General features: G+C 39.6%; 1 pseudogene; it reads right to left on the bottom strand.

Moving 5' to 3' along the window:
* Positions 1-11104: 11104 nt before the first annotated feature.
* LOC124236841 (adrenodoxin-like) lies at positions 11105-12534 on the bottom strand (annotated as a pseudogene).
* Between the last annotated feature and the right edge of the window lie 7061 nt (positions 12535-19595).

Here is a 19595-nt window from a genome sequence, read left to right as displayed (position 1 = left end):
CAAGAAAGGGAGAGCTCTAGGATAGTTCCTAGGTTTTTGGTTTGATATGAAGAATCACTCATATGGGGCAAGACTTCAGAAGAAACTGGTTTGGGCAAAGAAATTAAGAGTTCTGTTTTTGATATGAAGTTTAAGTTGTATTTTAGGATCCAAGTAGAGATATCAAAGAGGTATCCAAGAATAAGAAGTAGAATGTGCAAGTTGGAACTCAGGGCAGAGTTCTGGACTGGAGACATATGTTTGTGAACCATTAGATTTCTGATGTTTAAAGCCATAGGATTGGAAGAGACAACTCAGGAAGAAAGAATGAACATAGAACAGGAGAGGGTCCAGGATGAGTCCTAGGGCACTCCAACATTTAGATGCCAGATTGAAAGGAAGGAATCTGCTCAAAGTTTGAAAAGGAGTAGCTTACAGATGGAAAAACACAAGAAAACGTTGTATGTCTAGGAAGGGGTTAATTGTATTTGTTGCTACTGAGAGGTAAATGGAAGGATAGAGGAGTGCCTTTAGATTTGTGCACAGTGACTCAAAACAAGAGCCCTTCCATGGGAGTGATGGGGACAAGAGCCAGGCTGGACTGGGTTATGAGAATTATAATCCAAACAAACCAAGTGTCTGGTACATAGTATGTTATTACTGAGAAATAATTTGGTGGCAGGTTTTGTGGGTTGCCTTTAACAGCCATTCTCTGCCTCCTTCCCCTGTCCCCTACTTCTTTTTCTTAGAAGGCTCCCCTCTGCCCCAAATTTGTTCAAGTTTTCCACTCTCCCATGTGCCTAAGAATGAGCCATTATTAGTCTGGGTCACTCTTGGTGGCATCATTCCCTCTGCTAGTGACTAATTTAGGCACAAATATGAGACTCAGTCCTGGCCAATGGGATCGGAGGGACAGTCTGGTGAGAACTTTTGGCAAAGGTTTTCTTTGCTAATAAAAAGATGCTCATGGGGAGAATTGTTTCTCTCCTTACTGAATATTATTTGGGGTATCTGGAATCTCTGCAGCCATCTGCATAGTGAGCAAGAGAGGAAATATCACAGGCAGGCTATGGATGGCAGAGTGGAAATACAGAAAGCCGTCTTCGTAGACCTAGATTTCAGTCTCATGGGGGTACTAAGACAATCTTTAAATCAATGCTTCTCTGAATGTGAATCCCACAAAGCTCTGTATGATGCTGACATTCTTACAAATTACCTAGTGCCAGACATTGTTCTAAGCTTTACTTATTATTTTACAGATGAGTAAACTGAGACCAAATGAAGTAAAGTGATTGCCCTAAGGGCATACATCTAGTAGGACATAAAATGAGATTCAAACCTAGGTACTCTAGTCACCATGTCAAACCTGCATCTCTGTAGGTCATACTGTAGGGGATCAGAATTTGCCACCCCAAAATGTGTCTGTTTGGCTTGATTGTTTTTAAGAACAAAAGACTCAGAAAGAAACTTTGGTTGAACCCTAACTGCCTAAAAGAATTTAAGATAGAAGTCCTGTCTAGGAAGGAGCTATCACCATAGATAACTCTAGGTGTGATAGATAGGAAGGCACCGAGCAAGGCCATGGCCCAGCAAACATTTGTTTACCTAGCATTTGCTTTTCCATCTCCATTTGAATTGCCTTCCTCCCCTTTGAAGTCCCAAACCACTACTCCCAACAACCTCCTTTGTCTTTAGCTGAAGGTGATATTTAAGGTGGTAGCTTTGGCCATTTTGGTGAGCTACTCAGTTTTCCTGGGTTTCTCCCATGTATGCATGATATTAAATTTGTTTGATTTTTCTCCTGTTATTCTGTCTCATGTCAGTTTAATTCTTAGTCCAGCCAGAAGATCCTAGAGGGTAGAGGAATAGTTCTTCCTCCTCTACAATGCTAAATAAGGCATCTGCAAATAAAGATTTATTTGTTAGGTATCTGTATTTAAAATGATGGGAGTTTTTACATTATTTTCCAATCGTGGTAATTGATTTGGGACTAAGTTTCTCCCTTTGTCAACTACTGGCCCCGGAAATGCTGAGGAAATGTGTGTCAGCAATCCTTGGTCAGGATATACACTGGGAGTACTAGAGTCCAGGTTTCCAAAGATGAACTTGGTGCAAATTAACGTCCAAGTTGTATACATTGCTAATTTAAAAACATATACGAAATAAAAATGACTATTAATTTAGAGCTTAATATATGATCTATCCTATATGCTGTGCTTTACGTACGTTGTTTCACCAACTCTACCGAATCTTGAGCCCAAGAAGATATTATTTTCTGCATTTTATGACTGAGGAAAGTAAACCATGGAGAGTTTAAGTATTTTGCTCCAAACAATTGGATTTTAATCCAGGTTTGTCTCATTCCAAAGGTCACACACTTAATTATCGAATGAATGCACTAAATTTTAAAAAAATTGTGGCATAAACCTGGAGGCTACCTAGCACATTGAGGTAGCGTATTGTCTATCAAAGGGTTTGTGCATAGAAAAAGGACTAGGAGGAAGTATAGGAGATCAACAATAGCTTTTCTCTGTTTTGGGAATTAGAGTTCATTTTTATTCTCTTTAATATATCACTATTATTAAAAGAAAAACTTATGAGTGATGCTTTTAAAAATTCAGCTATTTTAGTCTATACAGATCTGGTGACCAGATGCTGGACAGAGGTGGATTTATTGGAGTAACATAGGACAACTTTGCCACCAAGCACCTGGCCAATTGGGCGGTTGTCCTTTCCTTTTTTTCTCCCATTCCAGCTTTCATTGCAGCTCTAGGTGAGGGGACATTCCCACTACCACTCCTCTTTTTGTTCACTAAACTCATGCAGGCTTCTTTCTGTAAATCATGGATGTCTTCTTTCCATCTCTATGAGCAAGACAGAGTAATCAGATTTTTCGTGTCCTTGGCTCTCTGCTCTTAATAAAGTTCTAAAGACAAACAGAAACCAATTGCCCAACTATTTATTTTTTTTGTTGCCTTGCAGGATACGTTAAATAAGTGAAAGCAGTATTTTCTTTTTTCATCATCTGTAGATAAAATAAGCATGTGTGTCTGTGTGTGTGTGTGGAATTGTTTAAATTCCTTTTCTATTAACTCTAGTTAATGCCACTGCTCAACCACAGAACACTGGATGATTACTTAGTAAATAACCCCAATCACCTCTTAGATTTCTACTTCATCAGTATTTGTATAGCAAACAGCACCTTGATGAGACCCAGGTTGATTGCAAAATGCATTTCCTGTATATGCTGCCAACGATTTTTTTTTCCTGACAGCCTAGTTATATTTTGCAGGTTTATTCGCCTTTCAAAATTTGTAGTCTGCCTCTTAATATAAAACTTGGAAAGATATTTACAGAATGTTGTTAGTAATATTGTAAAACACAAGTGGCCAGATTGAAACTTAAATGCCTCTGCAAAAAATTGAAGGAAAATTTTATAATTTAAGTTTTTCATAACAACCCTTCTTGAGATGAGAGCTAAAATGTTGTCAAATTCAAGTGGTTGTTATGAGAACACATTAAAATTTCATGATATGTCCTGAAATCTGAGTTATAAAGTGAATATTTAATGAATGACACTGTCCTTCACTGCCTTCTATCCTTCACATTTACTCTACTTTATTAAATCCTTAAGCACATAAATTTTTTAAAAGTTGAATTCAAACTCCACTAATACATTGACTATTTTTTCTTATCAATGCATTGTCAATTTTGGTCGTTACACTGCTTTCTTTTTTCCTCTTTCAGTTTGTAGTACAAACCAAAATGGCTTCCTGAGCCACATGAGGGATAGTGCTCTGCTGTGTCTTTGTCTCGCAGATTTTATGCCTAAACCATAGAGGAATCTAAAAGTTGGCTCTGTCTAAAGTGCCTGATTGTTCTGCCTCCCCCAAAGTTCTTTGTACCTTCAGGGAAGAAGGGAAATGATTGCACATTATCCTACAAAGATGGTGGTGTGATGATGTGTGTAGTGAAAAGTCTCAGAAAGTTTGGCTCAAAGATTTATGCAAATTCACTTTATAATTTGTAGGTAGAGAAATGAGCTCTTAGTTACATGCACTAATTTTACAGTATCAAGAATATTGGCAAAGCTGTAGAAGAAAAAAGAAATAGACATATATCTATGTCAAACCACAACAAAATTTCCAGTATTTAAAAATTTTGGTGCATTTAAAATTCTTTATGCATATAAACAGACAAATAGATCTATGCACGTAATTGAGAATTTACCCTCTATAAAATTTTGTTTCCTTTTTTTTGCATGTAAGACTATTTCATAAATGTTTTCTTATTTTCTCAATAAATATTTGGAAATATGTTTAAATGGCCAATGTATTTAACTATAAATTTTTTGGCATATAGGTGTTCATGACTTTTTTCTGTTATAAATAATGCTGCAGTGTATACCTTGGTTCGTAATAGATAGCATTTATATAGCACTGACTATATAAACCAACTTTATACGCATTAAGGATATGAATCCTTCCAGTAGGCCTTAGAGATGGGTACTATTATGACACTCATTTTATAGTTGAGGAAACTGAGTCACAGAGAAAGTAGCTAACTTCCTGAGACCACCCAACTGGCAGTGGGTAGAGCTAGAATCCAATCCAAGCAGCCTGATTCCAAGACCCCCGGAATCACTGTGGAATTTTCATCTCTGTCTCTTAAGGATAGATTTCTAGAAGTATCATTAATGGATTAAAGGGCATGAGCTTGTTGAGGTTCCTAATTAGTTTTTAGAAAGAATGTGCCAGTCTATATTTTCACGTCACTTTGTGGGAAGCTTGTTTTACTACATTTTTATCCATATTGAGTAATATCATAAGCAGAAATCTTCAGTCAATCCAATAGGTGAAATTTAGTTTTTCATATTGCTATATTTGCATTCTCCTGAGCATAGTGTTTTAGACTATAGCATGGCCTCTAGTTGCTTGTGTTTGAATTTTAGTGGTATCTGTTTATAGGATGTTGTGAGAATTAAATGAATCAATATACACAAGTCTCTCAGAATAGATCTTGTATACAGTGGGTGCTAGATAGATGCTGGTTATATTATTTATTTGGTAGTGATGGGGTTCAGAACACACTACTCCAAAATATGGCATATGGATTATTTTAAGCAGAAGGAATTTGAGAAAATGGCAGGTACTAGAAGGTCTCTCTGACCTCCCCTTTGCCCCCTGAGCGGGTCATGAGACCCTCTTGTGAGAGGTGCCCTCCTTATATGGGAGAAAAATGAACATCCTTTTCTGCAAAGATGAGGGAGCCTAGAGGAATCCAAACAAATAGACTTGTTAAGTTTTCCCTGGTTTATTACCCTTAACTCACACCCCTTTGTTCTATCACATTTCTCCACAACTTTCTTCATCAAACCTAGTATAAAAATGCTCAGGTTTAACCATTTCTTCCAGCCTTCATTTCCTTATGAAGGCTTCCATGTCATGTAAAATTTATAATAGATAAATTTGTGCTTTTCTTCTATTAATCTGTCTTTTGTTGGTCCAATTATAGAGCCTCAGCTGGAGAACCTAGGAGGGTAATAGGAAAAAGAATCTTTCCTCCCCTACAGTACAAAGGTGAACATTGTTTCTTGTTTGTCGACCACTTACACTTTTCTTTCGTAAATATCCTATTCAGGTGCTTATTTTCAGAAAATTCATAGACAAAAGATTCCCTGCAATATTCCTTTAAGATAGTATTGCAGTATTATTTTTTTATTAAGGAAGGAAAAGAGACTGGATATTGATTGAATCAGACTTATTTGAATGAAACTCTTAAAATCTATAGAGTGCATTTAAGAAATACAATACTATGAGAGAACATCTCCCTTTGCTTCAGCAATCAATGTGAAGACCAGAGCATGTATTGCTTTTGTAATTTAAAAAGAAAGACAAGGGGAAAAATCAAGTTTTGGTGTAATAAGAAATACAGCAAACACATTTCATTACAGAGCTCCGAGGACTATGCAACCATTTCCTTGAATTACAGAATCAATTGTGGGCTTGACATTTTGTGATGAAAATACCAAAGTGCTACAGTTGGTTATTAATTTTGGGGGAAATGTGCTTAGTGTATAATTAATAGAGACAAGCCATTATAGAGAACAAAGAATAACATTAAATCAAATAAGCATACGTCAACTGCTTCGGGAGGTGGAAAAAAGTATGAATCATTTTTTTTTGGATTAAAATAGCATGCTTTGATAATTGGGGTGTGAGGCCTTATATCCAATCTACTGTGGTGCTAAGTATCTTTACAAAGTTAAAGAAACATTAGCTGTAACATTACAACAATCAATAGAATTAGCACGAACCTACAGCCAAAACATTTAAAGCAGAAAAAAACAAAAAGCACAAATTTGCAGGTCTGCAGAATGCACATGAAGGCTAACAGGCTCATCAAATTCCTGTTCTAATTGGTTATATGCATAAATGCACTGAACTCACAGTTAGTGAGGAAGACACCCAAAGAATGGGAAAGAGTCCGTCAACCTAGATTATTACAAACACTAACAATGGCAACAGTTAATGCTGGAGGGTGCACTCTGTGCATGCGCTGTGCAGGGCACTTTACGTACAGTACTGCATCTCATCACCACAGCAGCCCATGAGGGAGGTGTTATGATCCTCACAGCAGCCCGCAGCTACTGAGAGACACAGCTAATATTCAAAGTCAGGTCTCTTTGCAAAGCTCATGTTCTTATTCATTTGGGGAGGCTGCCACAGCCTTCCCTAACCACGTTATTTTTTGCTGTTGTCCACCTCTGTACCAATTATTCATTCATGCATGCATGCACTATGTATCAAAATACTTATGAGGTTCTTAATATGTGCCCTGCCCTGTGCTGGATGTCCTTGATATAGCAGGGAATTCCACGTATATGTTTCTTCCATTCATGGAACTTACAGTTGATCAGAGGAGACTGAGAATTACAGTCTCTTAATAATCATCATCATCAAACAGCATTTATTAAGTACCTAGAAAATGCCAAGCCCATTTCTAGGCCCTTTCGGTGCAATCTCTTTAATTTCTGCAGCAATGCTCTACTATGGTCTCAACATCTCCACCTTGCATATAAGGAAACTGGAGCTCAGATACATTTGCCAATTGGTTCACATTTCAGTTGACTGTATCTGATCTGGGATTCCAGCCTCGGCCGGCAGGATGTTCTAATGCCTCGTTTACCACAGCACACTGCCTCATTACTGTGCCCCTCAATTCTTCAATGGGTTTCTCATCAGGAACGTAAGTCCCATTGCCACCATCTTCTGCGTTTTTTTGCCACTGCCATGCTGCTACTCTGCCTGTAAGTCACTTCCCTTGCCAGAATTCCTCACAGATAGGATCATTTTTATACAAAGTGATGTGTTCAAAATAACACGCTAACACTGTCTCTAACAGCCCTTACCCTCACCTCCCACCAGAAACACACACACACAAACACACACACACTTTGGCATAGGGGCATGTATTAAATGAACTAATATTCAACATGTGTCAATTAAACAGTTTCCAGAAAAGTCAGATTATGGTAGCTTTTTAAGACACATATATGCAAATTCAAAGCAATTTTCAGCAGCATCTGCATTAGCCACATTACCTCTAAATCAGTCTTCTTTTAGGACGGCTCATAATCTTTGCTGATGTGACACAACTTAGACACATCTTCCCAAATCATTTGTATAACTCCTAAAAATGTGTCATAACCATATGCTAGCTCTGGCAAAGTGATAAATCTCCCCTCTACTGTAAACTAGATGCTCAGACTTGTGGGAGTATCAGTCTAAGCAATACATGGGCTATAGGAAACAGTTCTCTTTTATATTCTGAGAGTTCTTTGAAGAACATTAAAAGACTTCAAGATATAGTATCTTAATTAAATAAGTAATGCAGATACCTTAAGGGTCCCTACGTTGGAGTGTGATTGATGGATCCCCTCTCCAGGTGTCAATACAGTTTCATGGCATAGGGCAAGTTACTCAACCCCTCTGTTAATTCCAAGTGTACTTCTTTTAGAATGGGGTATAATACTGTAGTGGCTTTAAAAACTGGCCAAAAATTCTATAATGTACTTACCATCAACAGGTTGGGTCTATGTCCCCTCTTCTTGAAATACGTGGTCCTGTGACTCTTTGACCAATAGAGTACAGTGAGTTGACACTATGTGATTTCTGAGGCTAGGTCATAAGGGTTATATAGCCGCCATGTTGCTCATAGGAACACTTGCTCTTGGAGCCTTGTGCCTCCATGTAAGGCATCTTACTACCCTAAGTGTACCAAGTACTATAGTTGACAGTGTCAGATGAACCCAGCCTTCCAGCCATCTCCACCAAGGTACTAGACATGAAAGTGAGGCTGTCTTGGACCCTTCAGACCAGTGCAACTGCCAGCAAGATAACACTGAGTCATCTACCTTCATTGATGTGAGGTAGAAGTTTCACCTAGCCAAATCCTGCCTGACTTTCTGACCCAAAAAATCATGAAATACAACAAATTATTGTTGCTTTATAAGCTGCCATGTTTTGGATAGTTTGCTATGTAGTAATACATAAGTCAAGTCAAACACTATCTCATACACTGTGAAGGTTATTCTAAGATTCTTAACTCAGAGCCTGATCTCTAGTAAGCACTCAATAAATGTCAGCTACAGTGTTTATTTATTGAGCATCTACTCTGGTCACAAAACTAAATAAAGTGTTTTGAGGCCTAGAAAAGAGGTGTAAGATAAACTCTCTGCTCTCTTACAATTTTGGGAGTAGGAGTAAAGATGGATACATATGAAAAGAGAATGTATATATCATTAGAGTCATAAACATTATAACTGCTATAAGACTTCAAAGAAAGTTAGAAAGACTTCTAACTAACCCCTCCTTTCTTTGAAGTCTGACAGCAGTTACAAGAAGAAGGTGTTTCTTGAGCTGCATTTGAGGCACCCATCTTCAGGGAGAGGAAGGAAATATTTGTTGACCAGGGACTGTGCATGATAGTTTATCTGATTTTGGGGAGAAGGTTGTACAGTCACGCCTGCATAACAGTGTTGCAGTCAATGAAAAACTGCACAGACAACGGTGGTCCCCTAAGATTAGTACCATGTAGCCCACGTGTGTAGTGGGCTCTAGTAGGTTTGTCTAAGTATATGCCATGATGTTCATACAATGATGAAATTGCCTAACGACGCACTTCTCAGAACATACGCCTGTGGGTAAGTTACACATGACTATATTTTGATTCTTTTTTAAATCTTTTACCAGTTTATTCATGGTAGAGTTACAGATACAAATATTTGCTATGAGTAAATTGGTAATCTGTGTTCCACAGCCAGGAACGTGTTCAGGCAGCTGGGTGGCCCCACACGTGAGAAGTCTTCCCCTCCTCTGTCACTACACCCCTGCCGCTGTCCTCTGGGCTGGGGGCAGTGTTGCTCCCTCCAGGCTGATGGCCCTTCCTCTTATCCTAGTGAGGGCTGGTGGCAAAGATTGGGGACTTTTTAATTGTTTTAAGAAAAACCAGTATACATAGAAGAGTTTGATTACCATTAGACTTGTATATAGAACTTTTTAAAAAAGCCCTTAAGAAAATTACAGGCAAGCAAAAACAAAACAAAAAAGGCCATTCCCTCATCTCAGGGACTGTGTACACTGCTGTGCTCGCTGCACACAGCGCAGCTCCGTCCCTGTGGAGGGGACAGCGCCCCCTGCCCTGGCCTGCACTGCCGCAGCCTGCTCGGTTCCTTCTCTGGTTCAAGACAGGGAAAACCTAATCCCTAAGATTTCCATTCTGTTACAGGCAGAGATTTATAAATGAGCATTATTTTTAAAAGATTACAAAGACAGACCATTCTGCTTGGGATAGAAAAGAATAAAAACATCTAATTTTTAGTTAATTCCTCCAGTTTAGTCAGAACTGAGACTTCTTTGACAGTGTTATATTGCCTGTGCTCAGACTTACACTTTTCCCTGAATCAAAACTATCAAATATTTATTTATAAGGCAATAACTGAAATTAAGCAGTTTACTGAGCAATTAAATAGCTTTGTCCATACACATTCACTTTTTTTTATTGAGTTATTGATAGGTTACAATCTTGTGAAATTTCAGTTGTACATTAATGTTTGTCAGTCATGTTGTAGGTGCACCACTTCACCCTTTGTGCCCACCCCCCACCCCACCTTTCCCCTGGTATCCACTAAACTGTTCTTGGTCCATAGTTTTAAATTCCTCATATGAGTGGAGTCATACACAGATTATCCTTCTCTCGCTGGCTTATTTCACTTAACATAATTCTCTCAAGGTCCATCCATGTTATTGCAAATGGAATGATTTTGTTCTGTTTTGCAGCTGAGTAGTATTCCATTGTATATATGTACCACATCTTCTTTATCCATTCGTCTGTTGATGGGCACTTAGGTTGCTTCCACGTCTTGGCTATTGTAAACAGTGCTGCAATAAACATTGGGGTGCACAGGTCTTTTGGGATTGCTGACTTCAGGCTCTTTGGATAAATACCCAGTAGTGGGATGGCTGGATCGTATGGCAGTTCTATTTTTAGTTTTTTGAGGAATCTCCATACTGTTTTCCATAGTGGCTGCACCAGTTTGCATTCCCACCAGCAGTGTATGTCCATACACATTCACTTTTAATTACTGCTATAAATAAGATATTCATAATTTCTCCAGTTTCACTCTGAACACATAACTGGTAGTAACAAGATGCGGTTCTAGGACTGCTCTTCCAATTGGTCGTACAGCCCAAGACAAGCCATCGGAGAGCTCTGCTTTCACCCGCATCTAACAGGGATAATAGTATCTTTTTTGAACCTACCTTACGGGTAAGTAGGTGCAAGATTTATGTGAAAAATTTTTTGCTAAAGTCGCTAAACAAACAGTAAAGAACACAAGGTTTTATCATATTAACTATTTTCTAATATTTGATTTGATTTTTGTAATTTAACCAAATTAAGACTGCATACTTTCAGAACGATAAAAATCCATAGTTATACAAGGTAAATTAAGGTAGTAAAGCTAGTCATAATAATAAACCCATTCATCCATGTTCTCATTTAATTACATTAAGAAATAATAATTATAAAAATAGGTAAAATTTCGTGAAAATATTCCTTTTATTCTAGCCTCGGAGTTCTTGCCCACATCAATGCATTGTCTGGCGTCGGCCACAGCATCAGGTACTGGAACAGTCATTCTCTATAGACTTTGTCAAACAGACTTGGCAGCCCAACGGAGATCTGTCTGTTCGTCCATAGGCAAGATCAAGCATGTCACTCTCCTCATCAGTGATTGCTTCTAACTTCTCGAATATGCGGGCTTCAAAGATGAGGTGACAGGTAGAGCGAGCCGAGGTTCCCTCACATGCACCCACACCATCAGTATCTAGGTTATTTTCAGTCACAACATCTAGGAGAGAGTCACCAACTTTTCCTTTGGCTGTTAATGTTTCACTGCCGCGTTTTCTAAAAGGGACTGTTACTTCGTCTTCTGAGCTGCCCCGAGTCCACGCCGCTATGCTCAGCGTCCGGATCTCCCGCGCTGCCACCTGGCCCCGGGCTCCTGGGAGGCCGCCGGTTCCCGCGTCGGGTCCAGCGAGGAGCAGCCCCCGACGAGCCTTGCAGGAGCCGGGTGTCCCCACGGCAGCTATGGCCGGTCGGGTTTGTATTTCAATTCTCATTTCCTAGATTAAGAAATGAGACATGATGCGTTATGTTTTGGTCGCCTCATATTATTCTGTTAGCGAGGGAGGGATTCCTGCCCTAGGGATATGGGGACAGCTGAACACAAGGCACCTGACAGTGGGCAGATGAGATCAACAGCAGTTCCTTAGTCACATACATTCACAATGGGGGGAGAAGGGCACTGCACACTGCTAGGGTCACATAGGTTTGCACTTAGGAAGAGTGGACAACCAGGGGCTCCTGGGAGCTGGGCTTTACAGAATCAGGAGGGTGGTGTGACCCTTGGTTCCCATATGAGGATGTGACTTGGCCGTTTGAATAATTCTGGGGGCTGGCAGGGAACTGAAATCCACTACTCAGGGATAAGCAGGAACCATGCCTGATCCCTTTGAGAAGGAGGGTTGTTTGGCTAGGAGACCTTATGAGCAGGAACAGAGTAGGGTGGAGAACTTGCTGTTAGGCCGTTTGTGGCCTTCCCGATTTTATCAGATACTTAGATAAAAAAAGGAACACATGATATTGAGCCTTAATTTTTGGCCTCATACCACAGCATAACCTGCTCAAGATGCCAAAGCCAATGAAAAGTGGAGCTTGGATTGGAACCTCAGTGTGTCTAGTTCAAAGTCCCTTCATGGACTCAAAGGGATGCAGTGGATTCACATGAAGGAGAAGACAAGTTTATGAATACCACTGAGTGTGTGCTGCTGCTTTCCATGTCATCCTCCTCTGTTTCATTGAGTTTCCCACGGCTCCCAGTATCCTAAGAATGCTCACGGGTGTTGCTACAGTTATAAAAGATGTCACCATTGGAGGAAGTTGGGTGAAGCATACCTGGACTATTTTTGCAACTTCCTGTAAATCAGTCATTATTCCAAAATAAAAAAGTTTAAAAATGTTCATGGGGCCTAAGGTTCTAAATTGTTCCTGAATTAGGAGATAGTCACTGTAGTCACTACAGGGCGTCAGTCAGGGTTGACCTTGCCATCTCCACCAACGCTTTTCACTCTTTCTCACCTATCTCGTGTCCTGCTGTATCAGGCCTAATTCTATGGTTAGTATTAAAATAACTCTCTTGCGCACACTCCAAGTTCCTTATCTCTCTCTCTCCCCCACTTCCTTGTACTCATTGGCTAAACTGAAACCCCTGTTAAATCCAGCGCTGCCTCCTCTGCGTCTTTACCTGGAGACTTGAGTCTTGCTGGAAAAAAGGACACAGCCAGGCTGGCCTTCTAGTGGTCCCTTAGTGTTGCCTGGTGCCACAAAATGCCATGTTTGTGTCTCTTCAAAATCGGTGTGTTGAACCCTAACCCTCAAAGGGGTGGTCTTAGGAGGTGAGGCCTTTGGGAGATCATTAGGTCATGAGGGTGTTGCCTCATGGATGGAATTGGTGCCTTTATAAAAGACCTCAGAGAGCTCCCTTGCCCCTTCCACCATGTGAGAACACAGTGAAAAGACAACTATCTGTGAGCCAGGAAGAGGATCCTCACCAGACACTGAATCTGCTGGCACCGTGATCTTAGATTTCCCAGTCTCCAAAACTGTGAGAAATAAATGTCTGTTGTTTACAAGCCTCCCAGGCTATGGTATTTCGTTATAGCAGCCTGAATGGACTAAGACACCTGGCAATTATTTTTTGCTTTCCCACTTTCTTTGATTTCAAATATATATACCTTCTCCTCTTTCCTCAAAACTCCAGCATCTCCTCTTCCAACTCTACTCTTCTGTCTTTCTTGATAGCACTCATCTCTCTTTAACATTTAATATTTAATTTTTTAGTATAATATTTATTTATTTAATCTTTCCCCACCAGGGTGTAAGCTCTAGGAGAGCCAGGGATTTTTTGTTCATTTTCTTCACACCTTTATCCTCACTGCCAAGAACAGTGCCTGGCACGGAGTAAACATTTAATGTATATTTGTTCAATGAATGAAGGAATGAATAAAGGGTCATCTCTTTGGCACTTCAGGCATCTAGGAAGCTGTAAAGACAAAGATTATGTAAGATTAAGGACAATAGACATAGTCTCCTCTTCGCTTCTTTATCTTTTGTTCTGTTTATAGTGTCTCCCAAATTCAGAAGTCTAAGTAGAGCCAACATATGACCGGAAACTCTATAGAAGACTCTGATATTTATTAGCCACCAAGTGAAGTCTTTTTATATATCACTCTTGGAGGTAGAACTACGAGAAGGAGACATTCATTGTAGACACTATTTGATTTCAGGAGACCTTCCACTTTGGTAAAGAATTCAATTATATAAATGAAGTGACAGAAGGTAAAGAAGATGACACTGTCCGCATATCTTGATTTCTTTCTTAAAACTGAAATCCACTGGTAGAGACACATAATCATTGCAATTTATGCTAAAAGTTAATATCTGGGAGATATAATAAGCGATTAACAGTTATTTCCATGCAATTATGAATAGTTTCTAATAATATTTCTTCTCTAGTTTTTGCCACATTCATTTTATTTTAATAAATTTAACAGATTTGTCTCTCCTAATAGATTACCTTTTCTTCTAAAGGAGTGAACACAGCCTATTGCTTTGTTCTTTCCTAGTACTCAGCACAGTGCCTGGCATATACTGAGAAATTCCTAAATGTTTGCTGGAAAAAATAAAGGTATGAATAAATTTGCATACCCTTACATGTTATATCCCACAGTTCTCTCAACAATCTTGCTTCACAGCACATGGTACAATCTGAGATGGGAGGACGTTATACTTTTATTTTGTATGATGAGAGAAAGATGATTATGAAATAGGAAGTGGGAAAAGAGCCAGCCTGATGTCTGGACCGCAGTCATGTTCTCAGATACTCCAATTTTAGTAGCCTACATATAGAAGTTGAGAATCTAGAAACTTATACTCTTTTTTGACATGAAATCTATCTTTTCAACAACTTTTAAGTGTACATTGTTGTTGCCTATAGGTACAGTGTTGTACAGCAGATCTCTAGAGGTTATTCACCTTATTTAACTGAAACTTTGTTTGTTGATTAATAACTGTCCATCCCCCCCCCCCCCCCAGCCCTTGGTAACTACTATTCCAGTCTTTGATTTTATGAATTTGACTATTTTAGGTACCTTATGTAAGTGGAATAATGCAATACTTGTATTTCTATGCCTGACTTATTTCACTTGGCATAATGTCCTCAAGGTCCACCTATGTTGACTATTGAAATTAAATTTCTAGGCTCAAGATGGAGCCACTCTTGCCCAAGGCACCACATCAGCAAACTGAAATTAAATAACTTCCATGTCCCTGGAAGCCTCAGCTTGAGCAGGAAGGGGCGTATCCAGCCAGCCAATCCCCAAACGCCAACTCTGGGCTCTATACTTACTCCTTGTTCCTTGGTCTTTCTAAATAAGATCAGATATGCAACCCCAGCCAATCAACTTAAGCCAAGTACTTCTTCCTTGTCTCTTTCTACAAAAGCGTGCTGCCTTTTCCCCATATTTTGCAGTTCTCAGAACTCTTGAGAGTGGAGACTGCCCACTTCATGAAGTGTTAAAGAAAATTTGTTTGTATCACCTAAATTACCTTCCTTAATCATTTAACATGTCACATATTGCAGAATTTCCTTCTTTTCTCCTTTTTTAAGGCTAAATAGTATTCCATTGTATGTATATACCACATTTAGAAACCAATATTCTTAAGACCACCCATGCCCATGTACACAATGAAAAATGATCCTGCACTCTCAGGGCTATGATCCACTAGGCTGAAGACTGCTCTCCAGAAGGTAAGCTCTGTGAGGCTCTCTTGGGCACCACTATATCCTGTGGACTTATTGTAGTGCTGGCCCCATGATAAGTACTCAAAGAACATTCACTGAATGAATGAATGAATGAATGAATGAGATATATCCAGCACTGATGTTGATCTTTCTTCAACTCTCACTCCTGGACCAAATCTGATGCCCGGTTGAAAGCCATCTTTGCTAAATCATCCTAATCCTGTATATTCTTTCTTTGCCAAATCCTGTCATATAGGGCACAATAGGGACTCTTTTTTGGCTTACTGTTTTGTTGGTTTTCCCATATTTAAACAAAAATCATAGCATACTTTTGGTCTTAATTAGTGATCTAAACGTACTTAGGGAAAGTCCGTATAAGTAGACCACCCACTAAAACATCTGGGACTTGGTTTTACTGTTCTATATTTATTTGGATGACATGCTAGGAATTATTTTTCCATACATGCTAATTATCTTTGCTGCCTGCATATAAATTCTTAGTATTTCAATATCTTCTATGTCTAATTCAAATAACTATTGGAAAAGAAAGTTCACACCACTCTTCCCCTTGGAATCTTACTTCTTCTTATTTAATTACTATTGTATTTTAGCAAGTTATTGCTGCAAACAAAGCTAAGATTTTATGGTGTAATTTTTTAAAGCTAGAGTAACCTTAAATCTCAATTAGATTGTCACATAATTATTGGTATTTATAATTAAATTTGAATATTAGAGCCAGTAATTTGGGTCTGATTCATTTGAAATATATTTACTTAAGCCTTAATCATATCTAGGGCATATTGTTCAATTCTTCATTTTAGAACCTCTCTCAACATCATTTACCACTGATTGGGAACTTCTGAATTCAACTTGTTTCACTAATCCAGGCCTACTTTGAAATGCATTCAAAGTAACAAAGGTTACTTGTAGTGAATGAAAAGCATTCATTGAGCTATGCTTTTGGTTTGGGATAGAGAATATTTCAGAACATAAATAGATCTGATTATAATCATATGTTCAGATACAAAGACAGTTGTTCTAACAAATACTAGTTTTTCTTAAAGGAGGTAGCATGTAAAAACATCATAAAAATACCTTACATATGTGTATGTGTATCCTATAATTCTACAGATTACATTAACCTCAGAATTTCTAAATGAAAATGGTGATAGTATTATTTTAGACTGAGGCCTCACCCACTGAGTAACAGGAAGCTCATAACCGGATCTTTTCACATCCAGAGGTTATGTGGTTTTTCACCTGTGCTCTGAACACTCTCTTTCTAGACAGAGAATAATACAAACTATCCCACTGAGACGAAGAGGGGAAGGGAGGAATACTTTCCTAGAAATGGGAGCATTTGCTAATCACTGCTGACATTACCATCGACAGTAAACCTGCAGTGTCTTAGTAATGCAATTACTATTCCTGTTACCACCACATATCTTACTTCTCCTCTGCTTCCCAATAACCCACTGGTCACTTTTCAACTTTCTTTTAAAAGGACATCATCCTACCCTATATTTGGGGTCAGGCAGTGGTAGGGCAGCTGGTAAAAGATGGAGTTAGGCAGGCAGCAGAGGGAGTCAGGTTTCAAGAAGCGAGGTGTAAACAGGCAGAGAATGGTCAAGGTAAGTGAAGGCCATAAAGCCCAAAAAGGTTTGAACCAGCAGCAGGCTGTCCTGAAGACACAGAGGCCAAGCCTGCCCAAGGTGACACTTGGGAAGTGGGTGGATATTGTAATGTCCATATTCTCCTGACTCCTTTCTCCTGCCCTCTCTGGGACCGTCCTTTTGAAGCTCTTTTCTTTTCTATTGGGCATCTGTGTCTTTTCCAGGCCCACAGAGTTCACACTGCCTCACCGAGGCTTGGACTGTTCTGGTCCCTTCTTCCCCTGCAGAGCTTTCCTGCTCAGGTTCTAAACCTTGAGGGATTTGTTCTAGGTGACCTGATGACCAATATACGCCAAGGGATCAGTGGGCCCCACAGTGTAATGTCACCTCTTCCAAGTTAAGTTAGTAAGACTTACATTGATTCATCTAGAGGAAATAGTAATTTCAAGCGTATCAGAAAGGAGACAGGGGAATAATTTGGTTTTTAATGCCTCCATCTCATATGAGGTCTTTCTGAAGTGTTCAGCATTCAGAGCAGAGATTTACCTCAGAATCATAGGATTTTATAGCGAAGGAGGGTTTATCTTGTCATTATTTCCCAATCTCCTAATCGCTCCCAGTACATGTTTTCACAAGATGGGCTCACGTAGTGCCTGTTAATCAACATTAACAGAGAAATAAAAATTTCTGTCCTATAATGACATCTGCTGTCACTATTTGTGACATGCAGAAAACACAGTTGATAAAATCCAAAACTGAAATATAAAAGAGACTTTCTACGGATGTTGTGGGACTGAATTCTTATCAGATATTGGCACTTCAATTGGTCTGTTTAATTCTACTGTTGTTGCTTTAGGCGAAGTGTTTTTAGAGCCGGCTCTTTCCATGGATGGGAGAAGTAAATCGACGACTGAAGGGATTTTAAGGCTGCTGGAAAAGCTCTCTGCCGTCTGTCCTTAAAATACCTCCCTTGCTTTCTGTTGCCCGAAAATTCCACAAATGGAGCTCCAGATTTTTCCTGATGTTTCTTTTCCCCATGAAAATAAAATAACAAAATAGATTCACCTGGGGAGATATTAGGACAACCCCCATGTTCGGGCCTGACCCCAGAGCGTCTTCTTTTCTTAGTCTGGATTAGGGCCTAGAAATTGATATTTTAAAAAAAGTCCCTGGGTAATTTTAATGTGCAGCCAGTGCTGATAAACACTGTGCTAGTGGGACGCTAACATGGACTCATTTGCACCTGAGATATCTCAGGGTGGGCATTTTGTTTTTGTTTTCTTTTAAATCAGAGATCTTCCTGAAAAACAGGTTACTAGAAGGGAGAAGGACAATAAAGAAAAGAACTCTGGACTCTAAAGGAAATTGAGACATCAAGCTGAAGAGAGACCTGGAGTGAAAGCCATGGGGAATCCAAAAACAAGTGCTGTCCATTTCACAATCCTCCAAGGCTAGGCCTAGTTGATGTTAATGACAAACAATGGGGAAATGACAGCAGTAGCATCCCTTGCCTCCCTTCTCCACCATCCAGCACTTAAGGACCATCCACAGGTAGGTCAGGGGCCCTGGGAACTGGCATGCACACTGATCTGTAGGCAGCGCAAGGAGTCTTAAGATGCTGCCGCCACAGTTGCCGCTGCTCTGCAAACCTATTAGGGAGATGCATCATCTCTCCTTTGATTTGAAGTTCCAGATTGATGGGCCTGAAAATTGAATGAGCTCAGGGACTGCTCAAAGATCCATGGTGAAATGAAAACAAGTCAGAATAAAAACAACCTGTGGCTAGTGGCTACAGAAAGCAACTTTTCAGTTTGATGTTTTCAGGGTTTAAGTGAATCTGAAATGGTAATCCAACATGGGCAAATCAAAGCTGGGAGTTTAGCTAAAGTGTTAAAAGTATTCTCAAATGTCCAAATGTCACAGAACGAACAATCAATACATAGATATTTTTCTTCCCAGCTACAAATCCGTTGCTTAGATACTCCTCAGCTTTTTCAGAGCAACAAGACTGGTCAAAGAAAATCAGTCAATTAAAAGTGGGGTAAAGGTAGTCGTTGTAAGGAGTAACCTTACTCTTTTAAATTGCTTGAGAATCCTAGAAATATTTTCCCCCTTATAAACAAAAATTGAGGCATCTGATTAAGTTGGCTCTCTCTCTCTTTTTTTTTTGCTGGGGAAGATTAGCCCTTAGCTAACATCTGTTGCCAATCTTCCTCCTTTTTCTTCCCCTCGAAGCCCCAGCACCTAGTTGTGTATAGTTGCAAATTCTTCTCGTTCTTCTCTGTGAGCTGCCACCACACATGGCTACTGACAGACCAGTGGTGTTGTTCCATTCCTGGGAACTGAACCTGGGCCGCTGAAGCGGAGTGCTCCGAACCTTAACCACCAGGCCATCAGGGCTGGCTCTAAGTTGGCTCTCTGACATTTGGGATGGGTCCCTCCAGGGGTGGATTTCCTATGAAGTTAATGAAGCTGAAGCTTCAGGGCCCTTCACTTGCATTAGCTCCATCTCAGTCTCTGGGAGGAGGGGCCCTAGCAATGAGTTCTAATGGTCATATATTTTGTAAAATTTGATA

Source organism: Equus quagga, chromosome 3 (assembly GCF_021613505.1).
Source record: "Equus quagga isolate Etosha38 chromosome 3, UCLA_HA_Equagga_1.0, whole genome shotgun sequence".
Taxonomy (NCBI): domain Eukaryota; kingdom Metazoa; phylum Chordata; class Mammalia; order Perissodactyla; family Equidae; genus Equus; species Equus quagga.
This window is presented reverse-complemented; position numbering and strand designations above follow the sequence as displayed.